General features: G+C 38.9%; 1 protein-coding gene across 2 annotated transcripts in view; it reads left to right on the top strand.

Annotated features, from left to right (window-relative positions):
• The window catches only part of KCNQ5 (potassium voltage-gated channel subfamily Q member 5), a 660,896-nt gene that overhangs the window by 1,662 nt on the left and 632,422 nt on the right, over positions 1–26,812 (top strand). The window lies entirely within an intron of this gene.

Raw genomic sequence — 26,812 nt, forward strand, 5'->3', positions numbered from 1 at the left:
AGTTTGTGTATGGATTGTGCCCTGCTACTCAATAGATAGAGCTGGAGCATCTGAAAGGCTGATAACATGGCCATACATGGTGTTATTATTCTGACAATTCAGTGAAGATTTGATCTTTTCCCAATGTTTCTGCAGTGATTTGTGGAGATTTCTGGTCTTCAGTCATTTGCTTTGAATATTCAGAGAACCCTCCAACACCCCTGGCCACAATGGAAAACAAGCATTTGCTTTAATAACATCTGTCTCCAATGACTGTCTGTTCAGAAGCTTAGAAATAGTTTGAGGAGGTGTCTGCTATTTTATCCATTTAGAATGGTTATCTGCAATATTTCTAAAAGAACACTGCCTCTTACTATGGGCAAGATTTTAAGATAATAGTCATGTCTTAAAAAGGTTCTCCAGTATTGCTTCTTCCAGCTACTTGCAAGAAGTAAGTGATCAATTGCATAGTGTAAAGAGTGGCACTTCCAAGTCCCATTCTACATATCTATCTATCTATCTATCTATCTATCTATCTATCTATCTATCTATCTATCTATCTATCTATCTATCTATCTATCTATCTATCTATCTATCTATCTATCTATCCATCCATCCATCCATCCATCCATCCATCCATCCATCCATCCATCTATCTATCTATCTATCTATCTATCTATCTATCTATCTATCTATCTATCTATCTATCTATCTATCTATCTGTCTATCTGTCTATCATTATCTATCTATCTATCTATCTATCTATCTATCTATCTATCTATCTATCTATCTATCTATCTATCTATCTATCTATCTATCTATCTATCTATCTATCTATCTATCTATCTATCTATCTATCATTAGTACAGACATGTGCACGCAGAGGAAGCTCTTGTTTGAGACAAGTGAGATAAGTTTCTGAAATAGTACTGGGCGTTGTATGATCCGGGGCATAATTAGGTTTCTGTCTATGACTGAGAAAAGGAGGAAACCACGGACCGTTACTGGTGGGCTCTGTCTGTGTGACTCACACTGTACTTTTATAGTGTCTAGAAAAACTAAAGCTTTTATAATATCAGCCAAGATTTCTCTCATACTACACTAAAACTCACACTACTTTTCTTTTATCATTACGGTTGTTTATGTAAGGCTACATTCACAAGAGCGTGACAGATTTACGTGTGTAAAAATCTGGTCGTGTGCGTTGCATTTTGCATCAGTGTGCTTTGCGTGTGGCATGTGTTTTTCACGCACTCGCAAGCACTTCTTTTTTTTCAATGTAATTGATGCATAAAACACGGACAGCACACGGATGTGTGTCCAAGTGCTTTCTGTGGTTTTCACACACCAATATAGGACATACAATGAATTTCACGCAACAGACACTCACTGTGTGAGAACTCACGCATGTGTGAATAGCCCCATTGAAATCAATGGGTCCATGTGCTGTGTGTTGTTTCCACGCACAGCACATGGACGAGATTCACGCTGGTGTGAATGAGCCCTAATACTTTTGTTTCTATTGTCATGCTTCTGAATCTGCAACATAAAATTTGTATCATTGTATTTGTTGTCTCAAATTGTAGGAATGGCTGTATGACAGGTGTAGATAAATAACTGGACTAATATATGTTACCATAGGTCGGGAGCACCGCGGTGCAGGAAAAAACGGCAAAGGAGATATAGCAATAAAGCAGCGCTGTGGCCCCTTCAATCTCAGGATCAGTAGGGGTCCCGGCAGATGGACCTTTACCAATCATAAAGTAACATCATAGCTTAGCAATATACCATCACTTTATGAGATGGGAATTCTCCTTTAAATTTTTTAATCAGTGAAATGGATTAGGTCTTTTATTACTGTTCCAGTTCAGTAGCAGAGGGTGCTGTAACAATATCTATTAGAGTAATACTCCGGTTAAAGGCTGAAAATGCAGCAACTGACTGGAGTGGAGATGCCCATCTTATCCCCAAAGTCTTTCTATGCGGTCCCTGCTGATCGGGGCATCCACAACTGTCTTCTAACAGGCCGCTCCTGCAGCCTGCTGCTACGTTTTGGCCCGGGCAGTGGTTGTCATGACCTGCCTGGGAACCTTGAGGGTATGTTCACACAACAACGCCAATTATGTCTGACATTACGGAGCTGTTTTCAGGCGAAAACAGCTCCTGAATTTCAGACGTTTTGACAAGTGCAGGCGTTTTTCGCGGCGTCCATTACAGACGTAATTGGAGCTGTTTTTCTATGGAGTCAATGAAAAACAGCTCCAATTACGTCCCAAGAAGTGACATGCAGTTTTTGAGGCGGCCGTCTGCACAGAACACCGTAAGACCCATTGAATTCAATGGGCAGATGTTTGCCGACGGTTTGGAGCCGTTTTTTCGGGCGTAATTCCAGGCGTAAAACGCCTGAATTACGTCCGTAAATAGGGCGTGTGAACATACCCTTATAGGAACTGACGCACAAACATATTTTAAAGTGAGTCACTACCTATATGGGGTCTGAGGAGAGCCCCAGTCACTTTGTAATTATTTCGATTCTATCTACCATTCTTACTACACAGTGTTTCATTCATATCTGCCCTTCTTTCCAGTGGGGCTTACAATCTGATTTTCCTACCACAGGTTCACACATTAATACATTCCCAACATGTCATATATTGATGATGATCATTCAAATTCATCTTCTACTTATTGTAGTATTGTATTGATGCAAATTGTGTTTCTCTTTTTATTGTAGGCTTCCTACTGTGCACGTACCTGCTATGTAAATGATGTATTCTTTAGCTATTCTTTGTGTTAACATCAGTCACCATTTCACCTCCTGTATTAAGTTCCTGAATTATAATGATTTTAGTACTTCCCACTTGAGCATTTTTAAACAGATATTTCCGCAAATCCTTTCTATTTCACGATAGTATGACTATTTATAATCTACTCGCGGTGGTTTACAGCATTACACAGTCATTCTTGTATATGACTTGCTGATGAAAGTCCTACTTGATATGTTAGTACAATCCTTGGGACTCTGCTTCTAGAAAGTGTTAGCTAGAAAAGACGGTCTTACTAAATATATAATGTTACAAGTTCAGAAATACGCTGATACATATGAAAAATTCATACCCTGGATAAATTGTTGTTATGCATGAGCACACATCCCTTCACAAATGCTTAGACCTGACCCATTCATACATTAGATGGGAGAAAATAGGCCAGACTTATGACAATAAATGCCAATTACTATGTGGAAGCTAAAAATAACATGTAACATTAGGAGCTGCCTTAAATATAATGTGGGTTTAAAGGGCTCTACACAAATGTATCTATTTATTGACTTACCATTAGTTATATAGTGTTAACAGTGCTGTCATCATTCACATTAGTCCCTGTTCCCAATGGGCCTCACAATCTAATTTCCCTTTACAATACACACATATATACCCTAGGAGTTTCATAGGAAGCCAATAAACCTATCAGTATGTACATTGATAGGTCAGATCTGCCAGATTGAGAGCGGCTATCCCCCCTTTGGCTCATAGATCGGGGTCCTGACCAATTTGGCGGCTGCTTCCTCTGTCCAAGATGGGTAGAGCAGCATAACACCTGTGTTGTCGGTCATGTTCCTTTTTAATGTCCCCGGCGTTGTGATCCCAATTGCCAAGGAGGCGGCTTTTTCATGTTCAGTGCTCCGGGCTCTTTGCGCGGAACGCTGAAAGCCGCTCCCTTTCTGCTCTGAGTGACGGCTCTAGTAACCAATCAGTGTCCAATCAGGAGACTGCTGGAGCCGTCATTTAGAGCAAAGGGGCACTTGATTTTGCGGCACTGGGGACGTCAAAACGTAGATTTCTCAGTCATGCAACTTGCATGACTGTCACCCCAGGTATTGTTACGCTGCTCTCCCCATCCTGTATATATCGCTGTCAGCCGTTTTAAGGGCTCAAAACTGCTGACAGGTTTTCTTTCATGTGAATCTGGGCTTTTACCTACAAACTTCTCCTCTATTTACAATATACACCGGCATTGTCTTCAAAAACTGTATAAAAAAGGCACGTGTGAAACCACTCTAAGGCCAGGATCACACACACAGTTTTGATGCAGTTATTGGCTCAGGTTTTTTTTAGCCAAACACAGAAGTGGACACAAAGAAAGGAGATGCACCAGTCTTTTCTTTACACCTTTCCCTCCTTTTGGAAGCACATTTGGCTTTGGCTCAAAAAAATTAGCCAAAAACTTCTCCAAAAACTGAATCAAAACTGTGTGTGTGATCCTGACCTTAAAAAGAACAAAGACCAAGCTGAACGTGATTATAGATTAACACCTCTTGCACACGACCGAGTTCGGGCCGTGAAAAACGGTCCAAGTGTTGGCCGCATTTCCCGGCCCGACCGCGGAACTGGTGAACGGGACTCCTAGCATCATAAAATGTCTACGATGCCAGGAGTCCCGTTTACCTGTACCATGGTTGGGCCGGGAAATCCAGGCGACACTTGGATCATTTTTCACGGCTCGAACTTGGTCGTGTGCAAGAGGTGTTAGAAAAGATTAGAGAGAACTAGCAAATCATCTGCCTGCTCTCATACAGGAGGCTCATATCACAGGCTGAGGTATAATAATACGCCACTGTGTGAATGCTGTTTACCAAACACTATCGTTTTTCGATGTTGGGATGAATTTCCTGTTTACAAGAGATAATAAAGCCTCATTACTTTTGGTTACCATGTGGTATTCATTTTGAATGTGATCCTCATTGTTGCTGCTTCTGGAATAATCATATACATTCACATGTCAGTGGAGGATTCAGGCCCAATTGAATAAGTGCAGATACAGCAGAGCCGCCATAGTCCGATGACATAGAGTGTGTCTTTTGGCATAGATCATCATAACTTAAGACTCATGCACAAAGATGTATTCAAAGGGATTAGATCCCATCATGACAAACTTGGAAATCTTTCCTGAACATCATTTTTGAGAAAGGTCTTGTGCTTTGTCCTAACAAGACCTGATCCTATTATTAGCGCTAAATATACGTCTCACAGCCCTGTGCATGAGCTCTGAGTTTGGGATCCCACGAAAAAACTCTGTATGCCTCCGTGTGAAATTGGATTTATACGTAGGTACACTGAGGCACCGTTTAGATTTAGGGATACAATATAATAGCTCCATATAGTTCAGAGCCAAAATACGGCCATGTGCATGAGTCATTCAGCTATGGTAACCTTTTTTTTAGGGTTTGCTGTTCCTATCGGTTGGCTTTTTTTGTGTACATTTTTTCCAACTGGGGCAAAAAAAACCTGTGTTTTTTACATGCAAAACCCAATTAAAGTTTTCCATAAAGCAGTTTTAGGGTATGTGCACACGATAGCAGGCATTTACGTCTGAAAAGACAGACTGTTTTCAGGAGAAAACAGCTGCCTCGTTTCAGCCGTAATTGCTCCTCCTCGCATTTTGCGAGGCTTCTCTGACAACCGTAAATTTTGAGCTGCTCTTCATTGAGTTCAATGAAGAACGGCTCAAATTACGTCTGAAAGAAGTGTCCTGCACTTCTTTTGACGAGGCTGTATTTTTACGCGTCGTCATTTGACAGCTGTCAAACGACGACGTGTAAATGACAGGTTGTCTGCACAGTACGTCGGCAAACCCATTCAAATGAATGGGCAGATGTTTGCCGACGTATTGTAGCCCTATTTTCAGACGTAAAACGAGGCATAATACGCCTCGTTTACGTCTGAAAATAGGTCGTGTGAACCCAGCCTTAGGAACATTTTGTAGAACTACTTCATTCTGACCACCCACTGAAGCAAAATCATGACAACAGAACGCAAAATGTAAACTTAGCCTCTCTCAGAAGGATTCATGAAATATGCAACTCTAAATCATGAATAGATAAATTCCGCACTGCTACATCTGTTTGTTTAATGTTTGTAATATTTCAACCAAGCATAGGTAATAATATACAGTGAGTTACCGAATTTTATCTGTTCTTGTTAAGTAAATCCACTGCTTCCTCAAGGCGAAATTTCTGTAGTCCGGGTGTTAGTATGCATCGCGACCCGTGGTTAATGTCACCTCTTGGCTGCCACAGGCCTTCTCTCTCCATGCCAAGAATGTACGGCCGAGCTGTAAATGTAATGTTAGCGTGTTTGTTCTCATCATGCAGTGGAGATTTCACAGAGAAAATGCTTGGTTAAACCTGTGTAAACTGAATGAAGGTTTGAGAATTGTTCGACTGCTGATGGTAGAAAAGGCTACACTATCAAACCGAGGACATAATGAGCGGCTGATTGAAAACAAATGTTTGCTTTGCCCTGAAGACTCAAATGTTTCCAATGATTTGCTACTGTTTTCCCACAATGTTTGCTTGTAATTTTATGTCGTTTGCGCTTAGAATTAATGTCCTTTGTGACTTTGTAGTGGTGATTTTGTTTTTATTGAAATTGTTTCCTTTTATACGAAAATCACATTTCACTTATTATTTCTCATTTTAGCAAATCATAAATCAATATGGAATTCTCACTATCTGGTAAAAAGTCAAGTTATCAAAACTACGGCTTGCGTTTTAAGCATGATATAACAAGAGGCTGGAATCCAGGATAAAGTGCTTGCCTAAAGCAGTCAGACAACAATGTCCAAAAAATCTCACATAGGCCTCCATCAAACAGGGGTTTTCTTGTTTTATGCCGTTTTTAAATGCGTTTTGGTACTTATTTAGTGTCATTTTGTACATGCATTTTTTTTATATAAAGCAATATAAAGAAACCTATGGGGGAAAATGCCAGAAAAAAACATCATACCTGGAGCATGCTGCGTTTAGTAAAAACTAAAAAACGTTTAGCCTTACAGCTGTTTGTGGTGCAGGGGGGACTTGGTTCGAGCTGGTAGGACCCCCTAATCAGCTTACTATCAGGACAGCCGTAACTTTGAGCAAAGAGTTATTTCAGGGTTTGTCCACACATAACGGATTTGCTGCAGAAAATTTCTGCAGCATTTACGCATCAACTAGCAGACAATCTGCGGCGGAAAATCCGCACCATTTGGCCGGGTTCACAAATGTCGGATATGCTGCATAAAAACTGTGCAGCGTATCCAACCTGGAACCCGCAGCACATTCCGGCCAAAGTTCCCGCTGCGGAAAGCAGCGTAGGAAAAAAAAAAACAAGCAAATGTTCATTCTTACTCCCCCGGCATGTTGTCCAGGTGACGCGTCCCTACTTTGCCGTCCGGTCCAGCCTCCCTGGATGACGCTGCAGCCCATTTGGAGGAAGAAGCAGGGAGTTCTGGCTAAATCTGATGTTTTTTTTTCAGAGATGCAGTCTTTGCGGCGGAATTTGCCGCAAAATTCGCATCACTTGGCTTTCTATTGCGGGTTTTGCATCCCCATTGAATTCAATGGGGAAAACATGCAACAGAAAAGCAACATGCGGATTTAAATTTTGCATAACAGGTCAATTTATGAACATTTTCACTTAATTTCTTTTCCGTAGCGTGGGCATGAGACATTCCAAAATCTCATCCACTTTGTGGCTAGTGTAAATGCTGTGGAATTTCCGCACAGAATTTCGTTGTGGAAATTCTGCAGCGTTTACGCTACGTAGGAAACCGGCCTTTCATTTGTTTTTTACTGTGAAAAATAGTGTGCATTTTTGGTGCATTTTTTTAAAGTCTGTGTGATGGTTTGATGTCACTTCCACCCCTGTAATTAATTCCTCAGCGTTTCCGCAGCAAATTATGCAGTACATCAGTAAAACGCAGGAAATCAGTCCACTTTCCTCAGGTGAATTTCTGAACTGAATTTTTCTGCAGCATGTGGATGACATTTGTTATATCACCCCCATTTTGTAGCTACTGTATTCCGCTGCGTATTTTCCGTCTGCAACTCCAGACGGCAAATACACAGCAATTCCATTACATGTGGACAACCCTAAGACTCCCTGCCTGCTCCATCCTCATCCCTACTCCTCTATAGCAGCTTTCAGTAACATAATCAATAGGGTCCACATTGCAAAGTGTAAGTTCTCCATGTGCTCAGACTATGTAACCTTGTTTTATATTAGTGGAGAACTCCTTTAATTTCTTGAAGGCCACTCAATACGTAATTGTAACTGTGGAGAGAGTTATTTTCAATCTTGTGCAACAAAGTAATAACAGGATTAGTTTATGTTTTGATGACAAATACACAGTGTTTAGGGAATACACTATAGTTGTATGAAGGTTGTAAAGTTTCATTGTGGAGTTGTTTAGTGTTAATGTTTTTATGTAAAGAAGACAAACTGGACCCCGCAAACTGGATACAATCAAACTCTGGATTTCTACATAGACTGCTTCAGAAAAAAAGGTAAATCTGAGATCTTGGACTAACAGCACAAAGTAACACACAATCTCAGCATGGAGGAAAGGAACGCCACAAAATCACTAAAATCCAACAAAGACATCATCATCAAACCCGCTGATAAAGGAGGCGCTGTAGTAATTCTGAATACATCTGACTACATCCAGGAGGCACATAGACAACTCTCAGACAGAAAATACTGCACCCTGCTTAAAGAGGCTCTGTCACTACATTATAAGTGCCCTATCTCCTACATAATCTGATCGGCGCTGTAATGTAGATAACAGCAGTGGTTTTTATTTTGAAATACGATTATTTTTTTAGCAAGATATGAGTAATTTTAGATTTATGCTAATTAGTTTCTTAATGACCAACTGGGCGTGTTTTTACTTTTTACCAACTGGGCGTTGTAAAGAGAATTGTATGACGCTGACCAATCAGTGACCAATCAGTGACCAATCAGTGTCATACACTTCTCATTGTTCCAGCCCAGCTTCTTTCACTGCACAATCACGCTGTGGAACAAGGAGAAATGTATGACGCTGATTGGTGACTGATTGGTCAGCGTCATACACTTCTCTTTACAACACCCACTTGGTCAAAAGTAAAAACACGCCCAGTTGGTCATTAAGAAACTAATTAGCATAAATCTAAAATTGCTCATAACTTGCTAAAAAAATTATCGTTTTTCTAAATAAAAACCACTGTTGTTATCTACATTACAGCGCCGATCATATTATGTAGGAGATAGGGCACTTATAATCTGGTGACAGAGCCTCTTTAATGAAGACCCCACCAAACAATACACAGTAGAACTTGTCCAGATCATCAATAGTTTCAACGCTGTGTCAGACAGTGTACTGGATCCTATACCGGACAATCCCAGAATAGGTACATTCTACATGTTACCTAAAATACATAAAGAAGACAATCCAAGGAGACCAATCATTTCAGGTGTTGGGACTTTTACTGAGAATATTTCTGGCTGGGTGGAAAATCTTCTAAAGCCCTTGGTGAGGTGCACACCCAGTTATGGCCAGGACACCACAGACGTCCACTGCAAACTCTCAGCCCTATGTCCACTACCAGAGGGAACAATATTGCCAACTATGGATGTGGAGTCTCTGTATTCTAACATCCCCCATGAGGATGGCATAGCCGCATGCCAACACTTTCTTCATAAGAGCAATCTAGAGACAGAGCCAGCCCTACCACTCATCAGGTTCGTACTCCATCACAATTATTTTTTATTTTAAAAAACATATCTGCAATGTATGGGAAGCGCTATGGATAGCAAAATGTCACCACAATATGCTAACCTGTTCATGGCCAAACTAGAGGAAGAGTTTTTATCAACCTGCGCAACTAGACCTCTAGCATATTTCCAGTACATCGATGAACTGCTGATAATCTGGACAGGCTCTGAACATGAACTTCTTTCTTTCCATAAAAACTTTGACAAGTTCCATCCTAATCAAACTCACTCTCAACTACTCTACATCTCAAATACATTTCCTGGACATCACCATATACATGAGAAACAATAACATACAAACCACATTCTACCATAAACCTACAGGCCGTCCAGCATATCTGAGATGGAACAGCTTCCATCCAAGACACATAAAGAAATCCATCATCTACAGCCAGGCTCTGCGCTACATACGGATCTGTTCAGACAGTGAAGACCGAGAACAACAACTGCTATCACTGAGGTATATATTCTTACAACAGGGATACCATCCATGTATTATAGAAGATCAGATCTATAGAGCAACCAGAATTCAAAGGAACAATCTTCTGGAGTACAAAAAGAAGGAAGACAACTGCAGGGTGCCCCTAGTGGTCCTATACAACCCACAAATGAACATCTTGAGGAAAATTGCTGCTGATCTCCAACCGATATTTAACAAATGCAATAAACTGAAGGAAATATTCCCGGATTTACCTCTCCTTGCATACAAACAGCCACCAAACCTAAGGAATCTCCTGGTCAGAAGTCAATCTCACCACCATCAGAGACTGGCACTTTTCCTTGCAACAGTAGAAAATGCAAGACCTGTACCAACATCTTGTCATCAAACACCATCCACATCCCAGACAAGCAGCAGGACTATAAAATCACTGGCACGTTCTCCTGTACATCCTCCAATGTAGTGTACATGATACCGTGTACAAGGTGCATCAATAAAGGAATCTACATTGGAGAAACCATACAAAAACTACGAACCAGGATGAATCTTCACAGACATACAATAAAACAGGAGGTGGATACACCCGTGGGAAAACACTTCTCTGGACCTCATCACAGTTTGGCAGATTTAAAGGGAACCTGTCACCAGCATTTTAGCTATAAAGCCAGCAATACCTGGTGAAAGTGGGTGAAAAATCATTGTCATCTAAGCTATAAATATGTTCTAAGTAAGCTCTGTAGCTTTAGTTTTCCGTTTTTCAGTGGTCCCAAGCCATATGCAAATGAGCAGAAAAGAGTCAAATCTTCATCTGAAAAGAGTCAGATTTTCATTCCTCCAGCGTCTCAGAGTGGACTCCACCTCCTTCTTTTTGATTGACAACTCCTTAGCCAGTCAGGGCCTGACAGGTGCCGGTGGTGGGCGGGGTTAAGAAGCTGTGTCCCAGAGGGAAAAATAATTACCATAAAAGGCGGGAAGAGTTTAAACGACGATATTTACCGACAGAGGAGGACTTCAGGAAAGAAGAGAACAGGAACGAACTCTGGACAGCTGCGGCCATTGAGGGGTCAGGCGAGTTTAACAGGTAAGATGTTGATGACAGGATCCCTTTAAAGGTCCTAATTATGAAGTGTCATTTTAAGAACAACAGAGAAAGAAAAATTTGGGAATTCAAGATGATGATAAAATTCCAGTCATTGACACAAGGCCTCAATCTAACGCCTGGATTTATGAGCCACTACATGGACACACGTCACATCCCCCATCAGACTGACTCCAGATCCCTTAACTCCTTAGTCATTACCCCTATAACCTGTTTTATTGCCCCGGCTTATCTTAATGATGTATCACCTCATGTACTAATTGTCTTTGTAACATCTAAATGTTGTGCTTTTTTCTAAGTCATTCATTTGTTAACTTGCCTGAAGAAGGAGCCTGTGTGCTCTGAAAGCTGCTATAGAACTTTTATGGTTAGCCAATAAACGTATCATACCTTCTATACTTCTATAGTATTTAACATTGCATGTAAATATTGAAACAAATAAGTCTGTTACTTCTTACCGGACAGAGTCCAAGATATGGTTAACAATACTGCTTTATATTCTGATACGTTATATATTCGTATTGTATTATCCAGCTAACAGTTATGATGCAACCCCCTGCAGCCACCTGCTTTTGTTTGATATGTAGATCTCTTAAAATTGGGACCCACAGCAGCTTCGGTGGAAGTTCAGACTAAGGGTGAAATTCAAAGCAAATCCGTAGCAGAATGTGAGGCACAATACACATGTAACACATGCAACTTTTGCGTGGATTTGCGGCAAAATGCTCCACGGATTTGTTTTGCCACATCTGAACTCACCTTTTGTACAGTACCCATGTAGCACTAAAGTGTAACTCCAGTTACCAACTAAAAAAATCTATTTTTGACTGGATAAGGAGAAGCAATGAGCTCTCTCCCACCCCAAAACATATTTATCAGCGGTACACAATGTGGAGATCTTATGAGTCCACCCTGAGTGCTATAACTGGAGCATGACACCCTCAAAACTTATATGGTGAGATATCAAAATCCAGCCATGCATCTGTAAATAAAAACTGCTCCCTCGGCAAGATACCATTTACATAGATGGTATAAGATTAGAAAGATACATTTTTTTTTTTCCAAAAACAGCGCAACTCTTGCTCTTTGGCTGTGTCTGGTTTTGCATCTCAACTCCAGTCAAGTGAAGCATTTTTTTTATTTTTTTTTGCTGCTTCCTTGGTACAACATGTAAAGGTGTGTTGCCCCTGTAACCCCAACACCTTCTAAATGATAAAATGTATACCTGAATAATCTGTTTTGATAGCAGTTTATTACTTTTGATATTATTATGAACTATGATATGTTTTTATAGATAATTTGCACAAACCCACACACAGAAGTAGAAAGGGAGATAAACAAGAAGGATGTGAGAATACATTTCAAAATGTGATGCGCCAGAGTACATCATGGTAAACAAGGGTAATCGCCAACTGCGTTTAACTAATTGTCTGGATGGAAAGTGTGCCAATTTTAAATTGCAAATAGCATATTTGGCAAGTAGAAATGGCAAAATAGCTGAGAAAAGCAGCTTACTTTCTTAATGTATTTGCTTCAAATGTGGAATGTAGGTGTATTATATCCTGTTGTTTTTCCTAGAAGATTCTGCAGTAAAGGTACAGTGCTAGAACTAAAGTACCGTACATGTGAATAAGAACTAGTTCACCCTGATACTAATTTCAGTTAAAAGTATATATTATAAGGTATAAAATGTTGCAGTGTTAATCACACCCTGGAGGAAATGGATGGAAAGCAGAGCCAAGTAGTCAACGCTCAGTTATCAATATGTTTTAGTGGGCAGTTTTCCAATAATTTGGCCATGCCAGTATAACTGTCTAGAACTAATATACTCGCCTATGCTTACATTAGTTGCCAGATGACCTGAGCTCTTTAGGTATCTAGAGAACATGTCGGAGCATGGCTTGGAGTTGTAGCATTGTTTGTTTTTTTTGGATGTTGTGCAGTCATTGGCAGTTCTTGGAAACTAATTTATATCAAATGTCTACAAAAAGCTACAAAAAATGTACAGCTTCCTCACAAATCACTAAAGGCCCACCTCAGGTCATTGTCGCCCAGAACAACAATCTTCCCAGACCAACCGTGAACGACAAGTGCCCATCTCAAATCTCTTATGTACAGTACGGCCAATTTAAAAGAAGTTTTGATGTAAAATTATTTTAGTTTTTCTTGCAGGGGAACACAAAGTCCACTGCTCTAATATTGATCCAAAATAAATAAATACCAAGTAAAGACTCATGCACACGGCCATTTTAAAGTTCTGTTTTGTACGGAGCCATAATAGGGCTGTCATAGAAGCATTACTAGGGGGGAATATCTCTATACGTATGTAGTCAGATGGAGCCTATATGGCAGTGCACAGCTCCTGCTGTACAGGCTCCATGCACTGGGCTCTGCCGTCTGCATCAGCCCTAATCCAATATCATGTGTTGGATCTCAGCCACCATCCTCGTCTTTCTGGCAGCTTGGACCTGAAGTACTGGCAGACACCAGCCCTTTCTACTTAATGTGGGTAACAATGCTGGATCTAGACAAGAACATGAAGATCTGGCATTGTTACCCACCAGCTGTATCTTCTCAAATATTTTTGGGCTACTGATTAGCATACAGCTCAGCTTAAGACAATATTCATTAGAAAGTCTTAAAGGGTCTTTAGAGTGGCTGTCTCATGAAGAGAACTTCTTTTTAAGACAACGCCGGTGCAACGATCAGCTGATCTCACCAATTTCTCTCACCCCTGGAAATCATCTATAGGGGAAAGGTACCATTACATGCTATACATTTAAATGAATGACCATCCTTGTAATGCAAGGACATGCCAGGCCCACCAGACCAAGAGCCGCTTTTATAGAGCGGCTTTCGATTCTTGAACATAGAGGAAGACCTCCTCTATAATTTCGATATGACCTAATAGCCCTAATTGGACAACTCCTTTAATGAATAGTTACAATTTAAAACTCATTTTTTTTTACTGGAGTTTCCCTTAAATTTACATTTTCTACAGGCCCTTTATTTTAATGCACAGTGTAGTGTTGTAAGTTTTAAATGAAAATTATATATTAGAACAAACCAGTTGGATTTTAAAGTTGGTGAAAAATCTGCAATACAGACGTGTTCTGAAAATAGGGCATACTTCAACAGGGAAGCTAATTTTCTGCATAGTGTGTAGGTTTAAAATTACCACTTTTTCTGCATTTAATGGAATACCACATGCAGATAAAAGGACCCATGCTGTCTTTTGTAAATGAAAATGTACATAAATCCCTTCATCCTTATATTATTCGTCTTTTGAATTACAGTTGGGTAGTTGCCATGTAACTCCTAAACTTGAGTTTTATTTTTTCCAACTGATCTTCTCACCAAGTATGAACTAATTTCTAGCTATATTGGACAACCTTATTTCCACTCCAAGTAACAGCAGGTTCAAAAGTGAATGTTTGAAGTGCTGAGTGCAGCATTGAGGGGCATGCGGTGCAGACATTTTCAACTAAGTATGCTTCAGTCATGGAAAATACAGTGAGATTAAAGTCTGGAATTATAAGATTCTGTGTATATTTTGCAAACCTAAATTTTACATAGACTGTAACTTGTCTAAAATTTATGTGGATACTCTATACCTTAAAATTTGGGTTTCTCAATTACAAGTCAAAATGTACAGGATGTTGCACCAAATGAAGAATAATCACAGCTGAGGACTTTGCCACACATTTCAAACACAAGATCTACAACATTATAGAAAGCTTCAACCTACATCCCCCACAACCCCTCTTTACAGCTGCTCAGTGCTTTATCCCATTACCTGCTTGTTCACCATTAGCTTTCCACCCTACTCTCCAAATCACACCTAACCACAAGTGCACTTGACCCAATTCCATTCCAACTCATTCCTAAAATGTGTTTATCTCAGTTAACCTACCTCTTAAACCTAGTACTATCTACGGTCATCCTCCCTTTATTTAGACATGCAACCATCACACTCATCCCTAAGACGCCATCCCTCGACCCGTCCTCTTTGTCCAGCTATAGCCCCATCTCGCTACTGCCGTTTCCTTCAAAACTCCTTGAACAACATACCTACCTTGAACTGTCCACTCACATCTTATCCAACTCTCTTTTCCACCATCTAAAATCTGGGTTCCGACCCCACCACTCGACTGAAACGGCCCTAGCCAAAGTGACTAATGATCTTTGAGCTGCCTAAGCCTTACCACATTACTTTGTACTCTTCCTTCTAGACCGGTCCTCTGCCTTCGACACAGTTGTCCACGCCCTCCTAAATTCTCTCATTCCTTGGCATCAGAGACATCTGGCTCTCCTCATACCATTTCCTTGTCTTGCCCTCTCTCTCTCTTGGTGTCCCTCAAAGATTGTTAACAAAAATGCTAGTACATGCCCTCAATATCTTATGTCTAGACTGCTGCTACAGCCTTCTCTGTGACCTCCCATCAAAGATTTAGGCCTTCCTTTGATCCACCCTTAACTCTGCTTCCAGGTTAGTCTATCTATCCTTTCATTTCACCTCTGCCTCTCCTCTATGCCAATCCCTTCACTGGCTACCCATTGCCCTGAATATTCAGTTCAACATTTTAACAATGACATACAAGGCAGTCCACAACCTGTCGCCTCCATACATCTCTACCCTATTCACCCAATACCTCCCCACACATAATCCCTTAACAAGACCTTCTGCTATGCTTTGCTCTTCTCTTATCTTCTTTTCACTCATCGTCTCCAAGATTTCTCCCAAACTTTGGAACTCACTACCACAACACATCAATACTCTCCCACCATCCAAACCTACAAAAGCAACCTGAAAACCTACCTCTTCAGAAAAGCTTACAACCTGTAATAACCCTGCTGCCACTACTCTACTAGACGAACATCTTCTACCCTCATCTACTGGCTCCTTCCATCTTTCCTTGTAGATTATAAGCCTTTATGGGCAGGGTGGTGTATATTAAAATGTTCAAAAACTCTGTACAGTAAATGCAAAAATGGAACAATTTGAAATAAAAGTTGCCATATTCTACAGTTTATTCCCATTTGTATAATATATACAATACATAGTAGACAAGATATTCAGCGCCTTAATTTCCACACATTTCCTTTTACAGACACACAGGAAAATGCACCATGTCTTTAAGGGGTACTCACACTGTCCTCATTCTGTGCTTTTAATATGTGCTGCACAGTATATGATTATAGCCTTAAGGATATTTGATGTAATTTCATTGAGTAGGGGTACTTGGCTCAGGAACCTTGAGAAATACTGTACTAACAGACATAGACATACACACAAAGACACATATGCAGAATAGTGAGATTATAACGCTAACAAGTTCTACATATATAAACTAATGCCAGTAGCAATCGATATTAATAGATGCGCTGGCACAAGCAGCACTGTGCAAACCAACAGTATACACCTATGTAGAAGGATTCCAATTCCAGTTCTCAAGCCGAGACTCCAGCATTACTAATACACATAGCCTGTATACGAACTAGAATTGCCTGGAGATCTCTAGACATTGCAGAGCTCTGGTTGCTTTTCATCAGTTGAAAGCAGAATTGACTCAGAAAGAGAGACTGTACTTCAAAAGAGGGACTTGTAACCTTTTGATGAGCAATGAGCAGAGTGCAGAGAGAATGGGAGGGGGGGGGGGGGGAGCTGCTTTTAACTGGGGCTTATATCATATTTTCCTGCTCCGGGAGTAGTTCCTAGAAAATAGTCAGATTACACTGCTACTAAGGTGGACTATAATTTAAAAGGAGTATAAAATTTTCAGCAAATAAATGTTAGTCTTTTAATTATGAATTTTTCAATATACTTTATGTATTAATTCCTTATGTTTTTTAAGATCTGTGCTTGCTGTCATTCAGTGGATAATAAGTCCTGGCCATGTGATGCTCACACAGGTGCTTGGCTCTTTACAATATCAGCTCCTGTGTGTCCTTCACATAACCAAGACTGATTTTTATCCACTGGAAGTAAACAATAAAGGCTCCCATTGAATGACTGCAAGCAGAGATCTTGAAAAATGTGAGGAATTAATAAAGAAATATATTGGAAATTTGCATTACTTTTCTTTATACAATGAATAACCTTTATTAGCTGAAACTATCATTTTCCTTTAGATCAGTAAACAACTTAGGCTTCTTTCACATCTGCGTCAGGGTCCCGCTCTGACTTTCTGTCTGAGCTTCCTGTCAGAACGGGACCCTAACAGAAACAAACAGAAACCAAAGTTTTCCATTTTCATCACCATTGGTTTCAATGGTGACGAATCCGGTGCCAATGGTTTCCGTTTGCCTCCGTTGGGCTAGGGTTTCGTTGTTTTGACGGAATGAATACCGTAGTCGACTACGCTTATCATTCCGTCAAAACTACGTAACCCTTGCACAACTGAGACAAACGGAAGCCATTGGCACCAGATCCGTCACCATTGAAATCACAGGTGATGCAAACGTAAACCTATGGTCCCATACTGACAGGAAGTCCGATGGAATGTCAGAACGGGACCCTGACACAGATGTGAACGAAGCCTTATTAAGGTAGCATGGACTCTTGATTGATCTGCTTTTTTATAATTCTTTGCTTATTTTTGATTTTGTTTCTTTTATTTAGTCCTTTTAAAAGCTACAACAACAGTTTTTTAATCACAGTCAATAAGACCTTGACCTTTTATATTTTATTTATTAACTGTTAATGAGTTCATGAGTTTCATTTGTGGATCAGAATTTTATTATATGTTTAAAGAAACTTTACTGAATTCACCTCAGCATCTCAGTTTAGTTTTTGGCATTTTACTTGCAGTTTTAGAAACTATTCAAAACTTTCTGCTACAATATTGTAAACTGTGTATCTTAGAAAGTAATAGTGGAGCTCTTTTCATTTACTCTGTGTATCTTGTCCACATCTTAAAGAGGCTCTGTCACCACATTATAAGTGCCCTATTTCCTACATAAGGAGATGTGCGCTATAATGTAGGTGACAGCAGTGCTTTTTATTTAAAAAAACGATCTATTTTCACCACTTTATTAGCGATTTATGATTTATGCTAATGAGTTGCTTAATGCCCAAGTGGGCGTATTTTTACTTTAGACCAAGTGGGCGTCGTACAGAGGAGTGTATGACGCTGACCAATCAGCCTCATTAACTCCTCTCCATTCATTTACTCAGCGCATAGGGATCCTGCTAGATCCTTATGTGCTGTCTTATACTAACACATTAACAATGCTGAAGTGTTTAGACAGTGAATAGACATTCCACGGGATGTCTATTCACAATCTCTGCACTTCGTTACTCTGTCTGTGGTAGTTACAGTAGAGGAAGCGTGATCTCGCGAGATCTCGCTGTAAATGAAAGGTTACAACGAGATCACGCTTCCTCTGCTGTAACTACCATAGAAACAGTAACGAAGTGCAGAGATTGTGAATAGACATCCCGTGGACAGGCCTATATGTATATGTAATTATTATTTTTTTGGTGAAAAACAAATGTGTGGAGCCTGTGTTAGCTTATTGTTACCTCCTAGTCATTCCCCTTTAAAGACAAAATAAAAAAAAACTTGTTAGTATTTGGGTTTGAGAGGATTGTATAATATGTTGATGATTATGAAATATTTGGAATGCCATATTTTCCAAAGTACTTAAAAATTGAGAGGATACATAACCCCCAACATGTTCACAACTACTGTAATACGAATATTGGGACTTTTGAGATTGTAAATCCATATAGAAATGTATGGTTACCGCATATAATAGCTTAGACAATGCAAATGTCATTTTCTACTTCACAATTCTGTTGTGCATTACAATTGCACCTACTGGTATCATATACTATACCTGCATGAGCTTTTTAAAACAATGACTTTGTGCATAGAAGAGCCCAGGATTATAGGTTTTTATGCATTTGGCTCTAAAGAATTAGTATTGTATTTAAACGTTTGTTTCAATGTCTATAACACAGTCTCACATATGTAGGCATTTAAAAAACACCTTCCAGTTTATCTCACATACTTGGTGTGTGCCACATAACACCCACTCACTCACATTTAAGTGCACGGCATGAACAGTACATGCAAAATCTCAAAAAATGACACCATGCAAAGACATAATACAGTACAAACAAAAGCAATACGTCAGGCATATGGTGTGTAAAATGTGGATTTCTGCTTTCAGTCTTTGTAATTTCCCTAATGCAGGTTTCATACACTTTTGAAAGGAAAAAATAAAAGAGTGGGCACCGTGAAGTTGCACCCGGACTAATGCATAACACCAACATTTTAACTGAATACAACAAATACATAACAAATATATCAGAAATAAATACAATGTAGTAGAAAAACAAAATCCAGCTACAAACAGAAAAATTATCAAATAAAAGGGTGACCAATGCTAAAGTTTTATTTATGTACAGTTTGCTGAGGTCAAGTTGACAAACTTATGTTGTAGAGATCTTTTTGAGTGTCTTGGTCCTTGATCACATGCAGCCAGCAATAAGTATAATAGCACAGGCATACTTATTATCAAACTGAATAATTTTTTTTCATAATTCTACGTTTTAAGACTTTATCTTTATTTCCATTTTGCTGATTGCAAAGTCTTCACTTATTATATGTAAATCATAGTAAATCGGTTTAGCACAGTCATAGGGATTTGAGTCACTTTGCATATTTCTGTGTTCTTTTTGTAAATTAGATGAGTCCAGTCTGGCATTGCTTCCCGTAGATGCAAATACATTTCTGCAAACTGTGTTGTCACTTCTTCATGGTTATCAGAAAACTGATTTTACTAGACTATATGTCACAGACAATGAATACCCTTCTTACCATTTATTATAAAGGAGGCTTGCATGATGACATTATGTAGTCATAGATGTACACATTCAATAAGGGGGTTATTAGATTTATCAAAAAAAAGACAAAAACAGCAGCAAATACGTTCAAATAAAAATGAAGGTAATATTCACCTCTTCTATCCCCGGCAAACCCAGTGCTGTCACTCTGGTGTCCCTCTCTGTCTTAGTTTACAAGCAGCTAGCATGTGATCACTACAGCCAATCTGCGGCCTCAGTGGTCACGCACTGCACTTTTGGCATCCTGCCTCCCATCACAGAGCAGTGAGAAGGAGCTCTGAAGGTTACTGAACTGCACACTGTGTAGAACTGCACACTGATGACAATGGAGGAAGACTGTAACCGCAACCACCCGCTAAAGCGCCGCATCATTGACGATGTTCCGACTCCGGATTTGGGTGAAATCATCACAAGCTTGCTAACTGTTAGGAATTAGAAACAATACTACAGGGTTTTAGTTTATTGTTCAATTGATGGTGTCCATAGCATTCTGAACTTTATTTCTATACCTATATGTGAATAACATATAAACAAAGTGTGGGTTATATTATCTTTTATGTATAACCTACATATGTTATGGAATTGGATAGTTTTATAAAAATAAAAAAAGACACAGAAAATATATTGTTATGTTTGATTGTCTGTGATCAAACAAATATAACAATATTGTTTTTTTTGTCAGAAATCTGTTCAAGGTTAAGGAGCTCACCACTGTTTTTTTCTATTACTACTCATTATCAAACACCTATTGACAGGAAAATTGCACATTTTGGATAGATTTACTAAAGGGCAAACTGGCCTTAAATTCACTGCTACTGTATGACAAGATTTAGAATAGATGACCAGAAAAATCATTCACCATATTACCAAAAATGAAACTTTATTACAAAGGCAGAAACTGGAATGGTGTATGTACTATAAATAGTATTTATAAGTAAATGGGTGAATCTCCATCTATAGTTACAGGACAAAATACCCCGGACGCTACAAGTCATGTAAATGAAGAACTAAAGAGCTGCGACCTCAGATATGTTCTTTACTTAATTGTGTTTTACACAGATGTTTCTTTAGTTGTCATTATGAATCCCCGTGTCATGCCCCTCCCCCTGAGACCCCTGCACTAGGCCTTTCAAAATGGATCATGTTGATCAGGAAACTAATAAAGAAGCTTGTGTGTGCTTATTATTATTATTTTATTTTATTGGGTTCGGGTATAACTAACTTAGTCAGCTTTTAAACATTTTATGCAGAAATTCAAAAGCAGTTCACTGAGTATTATTCACTATGTATATGTATTTAACATGATGCTGTAGTATGAAGTTTGTGAATTATGATGCTGTAGTGCATTCTACAAATATGTGAGTACTGATATAAAAACTTGCAATTATTGCAAACTCTATGAATAAACTTAGTTTAGATTTACTTCCGTTACTAAGCATGATCCTTGCATAGGAAACTGTATATTTTTGGGGAAATGCATCGCCATTTTTTTATAACCATATGCTGTATCACAATAGAAATAATAGGGATAAAGCACAAAAATTGCATGATGTTATGTCCAAAAGAGGACAGCTAAGAAATGAATAATTTTATACTAATTTGACAATTTACTTCAAATTCTTTGACAGTCCACCCTACATCTGGAAGAGACTTGTCATATTGTTAAAAGATGTTTTACCAAACTTTCCTCTGTAATGTTAATAAAGCAGAAAAGGTAATGCTTGTGATCTATAATTTCTCAAGATACCAAGGAGATGTCTATATGAGTTTCCCAGTGATTGATGTGCATTGTTTACATAACTCTGCAACATAAAAAGAGAAAAATAAATGTAACATCATTTACGTAAGTGCCTCTATTTCATGTTATTCCATGATTATACAGAAGGAAGCAAATCCAGACACTTAATAATGTATTAAGTCAGGGTAGAATGGTTTAAACCATTGATTTACTTTGTATTTTTGAGTTGACAGCTGAATCGTCTATTTATGTGTTGTACTTTGTTCACCCACAGTGCATGCAAATTGGCTGCTTTATGCATTTTATATTTTTTGTTTGTGATAGGCTTTATGCACACAATTGTATATGGGACCCGTATCGCACAGATTTTGAATACAGAGTTAATGAATTTCAATAGGGCCATGTGCACCTCTGTATCAAAATATAGTGGTATATGGAAATTGTTTTATGCAGCGTCTGCTCACAAAAGAAAAATTTCAGCATGTTCCAACAAATGCCATATATTGGAACAAATTCACTAGGGGAGAAGTCTGTGATACGAAAACTCTTGTGGAACTAAGCGTAAAACAATATGATACACAATGTGGTTTAATGAACGGGAATGACATATTTTGGTAAAGTTGCTTCTAAAGTTTGCTCCTTAAATGTCATTTTTGTGTGCCTGAATTGTAATTTAAAGAAGGCAACATATGTTCTTTATATAATTTCCCCTTAAATAATAGCAAAACTAGAAGTTTTATAATGCAGCAGCCTTTGTACTTATTGCTCATGTTATTCGGCTGGCTAGACACAGTTAGGCTGTAGCTACGTTAATATTTTGCGCTAGTGAGCACAGGGCTGGGTGATCTGCCCCATTAATCTAGACTCATCATCTGGTCTTACATGAAAGAATTGTTTCCTGCAACACTTCGTATAAGTTATCATGTCAGTCTAGCAGTTTGTGATGCTGAGAGATCAATGGGACACCTCACTTTTGTTGTGGGTCAGGTCATCTTGACCATGTCTGAATAATATCACCTCATTATCCCACATCCTCAGTTCTGATAGCTGATCGTAGCTGCACAGCTTAAGCCTAAAAAGGAACAGTTGAAAATAAACAGTTATTATTATGATACGGCATATGATATTATAATTACCTATCTTGTCCAAATGCTTACTTATTTAGGGTCAAATGGTTCTGAAGTTGTGAAGTCACTGTCAAGTTGGAGTACTGTAGATCTGGCTATCATCCTAACAACTTCCAATCCCCCCCACTTGAAAAAATTTAGCAAAAAACGCTGCAAAAAAATGCAAAAAATGAGCACTTCAGGTTTTTCCTGCCTCCATTGATTTCCATGGGAGGACAAAGGGAAGAAAGAGAATGACGCTATTTTTTAAATAATTTGAAATCAATGGGGGGCAATTTGGAGCGTTTCTTAGCACTGATTCCCATGTGGTTTCCCCGTCAAAATCAGCGCCAAAAAATGCTGTGTGAACTACCCTTATAGATTTTCAGAGATAAAAAAACAAACACCCTTTTCTGAGAAAAATTCTGACATAATACACATCTCAAAATACTTACCTTTAGAATTCTTCACTGTTCTCTCGCTTCGGCTGTTTGAGTCTCCTGCCACCGTCTCTGTTTACATCTCCATCATATGAGCGGGCCACAAGTGATAGCCCACAGTAGTGATGACACGTCACTATACAGTGAAATGCCATAAATGGCCCTCCCTCTCATGTAAAGGTCACGAGGCTGAAATAAATGGTGCACTTTTTCAGGGGCCGAATCTCCGCTGCGAAAAAGTGGCTGAAAAAAAAAAGAAATGTTTATACTTACCCCGTGCTCCTTTGTCATAGTGACGCTTTCTTCTGTTCTCGTCCTGGCCGGCCACCTGGGATGACGCTTCAGCCTGTGATTGGCTGCAGTAGCCACATGAGATGAAACATCATGCCGGGAGGCCGGACTGCACGGAAAACAGAAGAAAGTGTTGCTATGACAATGGAGACCGGGGCAAGTATAAACTTTTTTATTCATTTTATTTCATTAATTCTTTTTCTAAATTGCAATTTTTGCGGTTAAATCCCAGCTTTTCCGCCGCAAAAATCGCAATATTTTTTCGTTTTTGCGAGTTTTACTTCCCCATTGAATTCAATGGGATAACCCGCAAAGGAAAAGCAGCAATGTCAAAGCATAAATTAACATGTTGCGGATTAAAAAAACGCACCACAGGTCAATTTGTGAACGTTTTTTCTGCAGATTTTTTATTCAGCATGTGAATGAGATTTATTCAAAATTTCCAGAACTGATTTAATTGTAGAAAATCCGCAGTGTTTACTCTATGTGTAAACATACCCTAATAGCTTAGCATTTTGGGCAGAATTAAAGGATTTCTATATCATTAAAAACCTTTTTTAACAGTATGTTATTTTTTTCAAACATAAAAAGACAACACATGCACATTTACACTACTACTACTACAACTACTACTACTACTACTACTACTACTACTACTACTACTACCACCACCACCACCACCACTATTGTTACTACTACCACTACCACTACTACTACTACTACTACTACTACTACTACTACTACTACCACCACCACCACCACCACTATTGTTACTACTACCACTACCACTACTACTACTACTACTACAACTGCTACTACTACAACTGCTACTACTACTACTACTACTACTACTACCACCACCACCACCACCACTACTGCTACTACTACCACTACTACTACTACTACTACTACTACAACTGCTACTACTACAACTGCTACTACTACTACTACTACTACTACTACTACTACCACTACTACCACTACTACTACTACTACTACTACTACTACCACTACTGCCGCTACTGCTACTACCGCTACTACTACTACTACTACTACTACTACTACCACTACTACTACTACTACTACCACTACTACCACTACTACTACTGCTACCACTACCGCTACTACTGCCACTACTACTACTACTACTACTACTACCACCGCTACTACTGCCACTACCACTACCACTACTACTACTACTACTACTACCACTACTACTACTACTACTACCACTACTACAACTATTACTACTGCTACTACTACAACTACTACTACTACTACCACTACACTGCTACTACTACTACCACTACCGCTACTACTGCTACTAATACTACTACTACTACTACTACTACTACTACTACTGCTACTACTACTACTACTACTACTACTACTCCTCCTACTCCTACTACCACTGCCACTGCTACTACTACTACTACTACTACTACTACTACTACCACTACTACCACTATTACTACTGCTACTACTACAACTACTACTACTACTACCACTACACTGCTACTACTACTACCACTACCGCTACTACTGCTACTAATACTACTACTACTACTACTACTACTACTACTGCTACTGCTACTACTACTACTACTACAACTGCTACTACTACTGAGTGTGGGTTTAAGCCGTTCCAGTTGAGGGATTGGGGCTCAAAGATGTACTGGAAAAACATGAAATTGGTATCCTAAATGGGTGTCATCTATGTAACATTTTGTATTGACTGGAGTGTTTCTTTAAAATATTTTGAAAAAGTGCAAATATACTCTGCCCCCGATGTCACATGACTCATATAAGTAGTCTATAATGGAGTACAGAACTGTCACTAATGATCGCTTCATATAAGCAATTTGTTTAATAGAAAGCCACCAGCACACACAAAAAAAGGTATTTAGCTATAGTGACCATTTTTTTTCGAGGTTAAATATAAAAGGATTAGCAAGCCCTTGTTCCATGGTTTTCATGCTGCATTGACTTCTTGTGCCAAATAATACCTTGTAAGGTCTTTGTTAGAGGATTAAATGTGCCTGCTAGATTTTACGTAATACACTTGATACTGAGCGCTACATGAAAATACATATCACTCCCCTGTTTAGTAATTCATGATAGAAATCAGAACATCTACTATTGAGCATAAATTGAATGCACGATCTACCAGTGCAGAAAATTAACAGATTTCGGATTATTTATTTTTTTGTCTTTTATTGTCATGGCGATCTCAGATTACAGATCACCAGGGAAACACCAGCAGTTGCCCGTAGAGCTGTCTCTGCCTAATCAAGTGTGGCTTTTTTTTTTCTATATTTTTTTACAAATAAATTTTAGTACATAAAAGCTATAAACAGATGTGAACAAGCCATAACATGTGTCGCCATTATGACCTGCAGCCTATAGAACTACACTTTGAGCAGTATCTTGCTGTATTTATTTAGAAGTGAAGGTTAGATTTTCTTTATCAAAGCAGATGTTGGTATTTAAAGTGAATCTCCACATATGGGCTACTTTTTGTCTATTAGGTAGAGCTTTAAAAACAGGGGAATTTTGTGTGTGCATATATATATAAAATAAAGCTCCATTTTTTTCTGCTAGCTCCATAAACCAAGGCATATTTGTAATAAGTAAATAAATACATATATATATATATATATATATATATATATTTTATTTATTTTTTATTTTTATTTATTACAATCATGCCTTGGTTTATGCTCTGTGATCTGGGAGCTAGCAGAAAAAAATGGAGCTTTATTTTGTATCCAAAGCTTCTTCACCGAATAATATTGTGGTGTTTTACGCTTCTTTGTCACATTTGAATTCTTTTATGACATCTCTATGGTAGTTTTCACTCCTAGATATCTTGCAATGACCATGATATCTATTGAGTTCTCAGGAAACATGACCTACAACCCATTTCAAAATAATTTCTTTTAGCTGCCTTCCACAACCATGGAACATTATGCTTATATGACTCTGTTCCTACTAATATAGACATATAAAACTGCACTGGGCTGTATTGCGACAGTGGACTCCATAGCAGACTGTTGGAATGCGAGTGCAGACTGTAGAGCAACCAGAGGTGTAGCTAAATCTGTTCCATGGTCCTACCAACTGTAACAGGTTTATGGGTCACTTCAGGCACCAGGCTCAGGGTGTGACTGCAACCTCTGCACCCCCAGTGTGTGTGGGGAATTTATTAAGACTGGCGTTTCATATGCCAGTCTTAAAATAAAGAAAGTTGGAGTAAGATGCAACACATGTATCTTCCCCTTTTGTTATTTA

Source organism: Rhinoderma darwinii, chromosome 4 (genome assembly GCF_050947455.1).
Source record: "Rhinoderma darwinii isolate aRhiDar2 chromosome 4, aRhiDar2.hap1, whole genome shotgun sequence".
Lineage (NCBI taxonomy): Eukaryota > Metazoa > Chordata > Amphibia > Anura > Rhinodermatidae > Rhinoderma > Rhinoderma darwinii.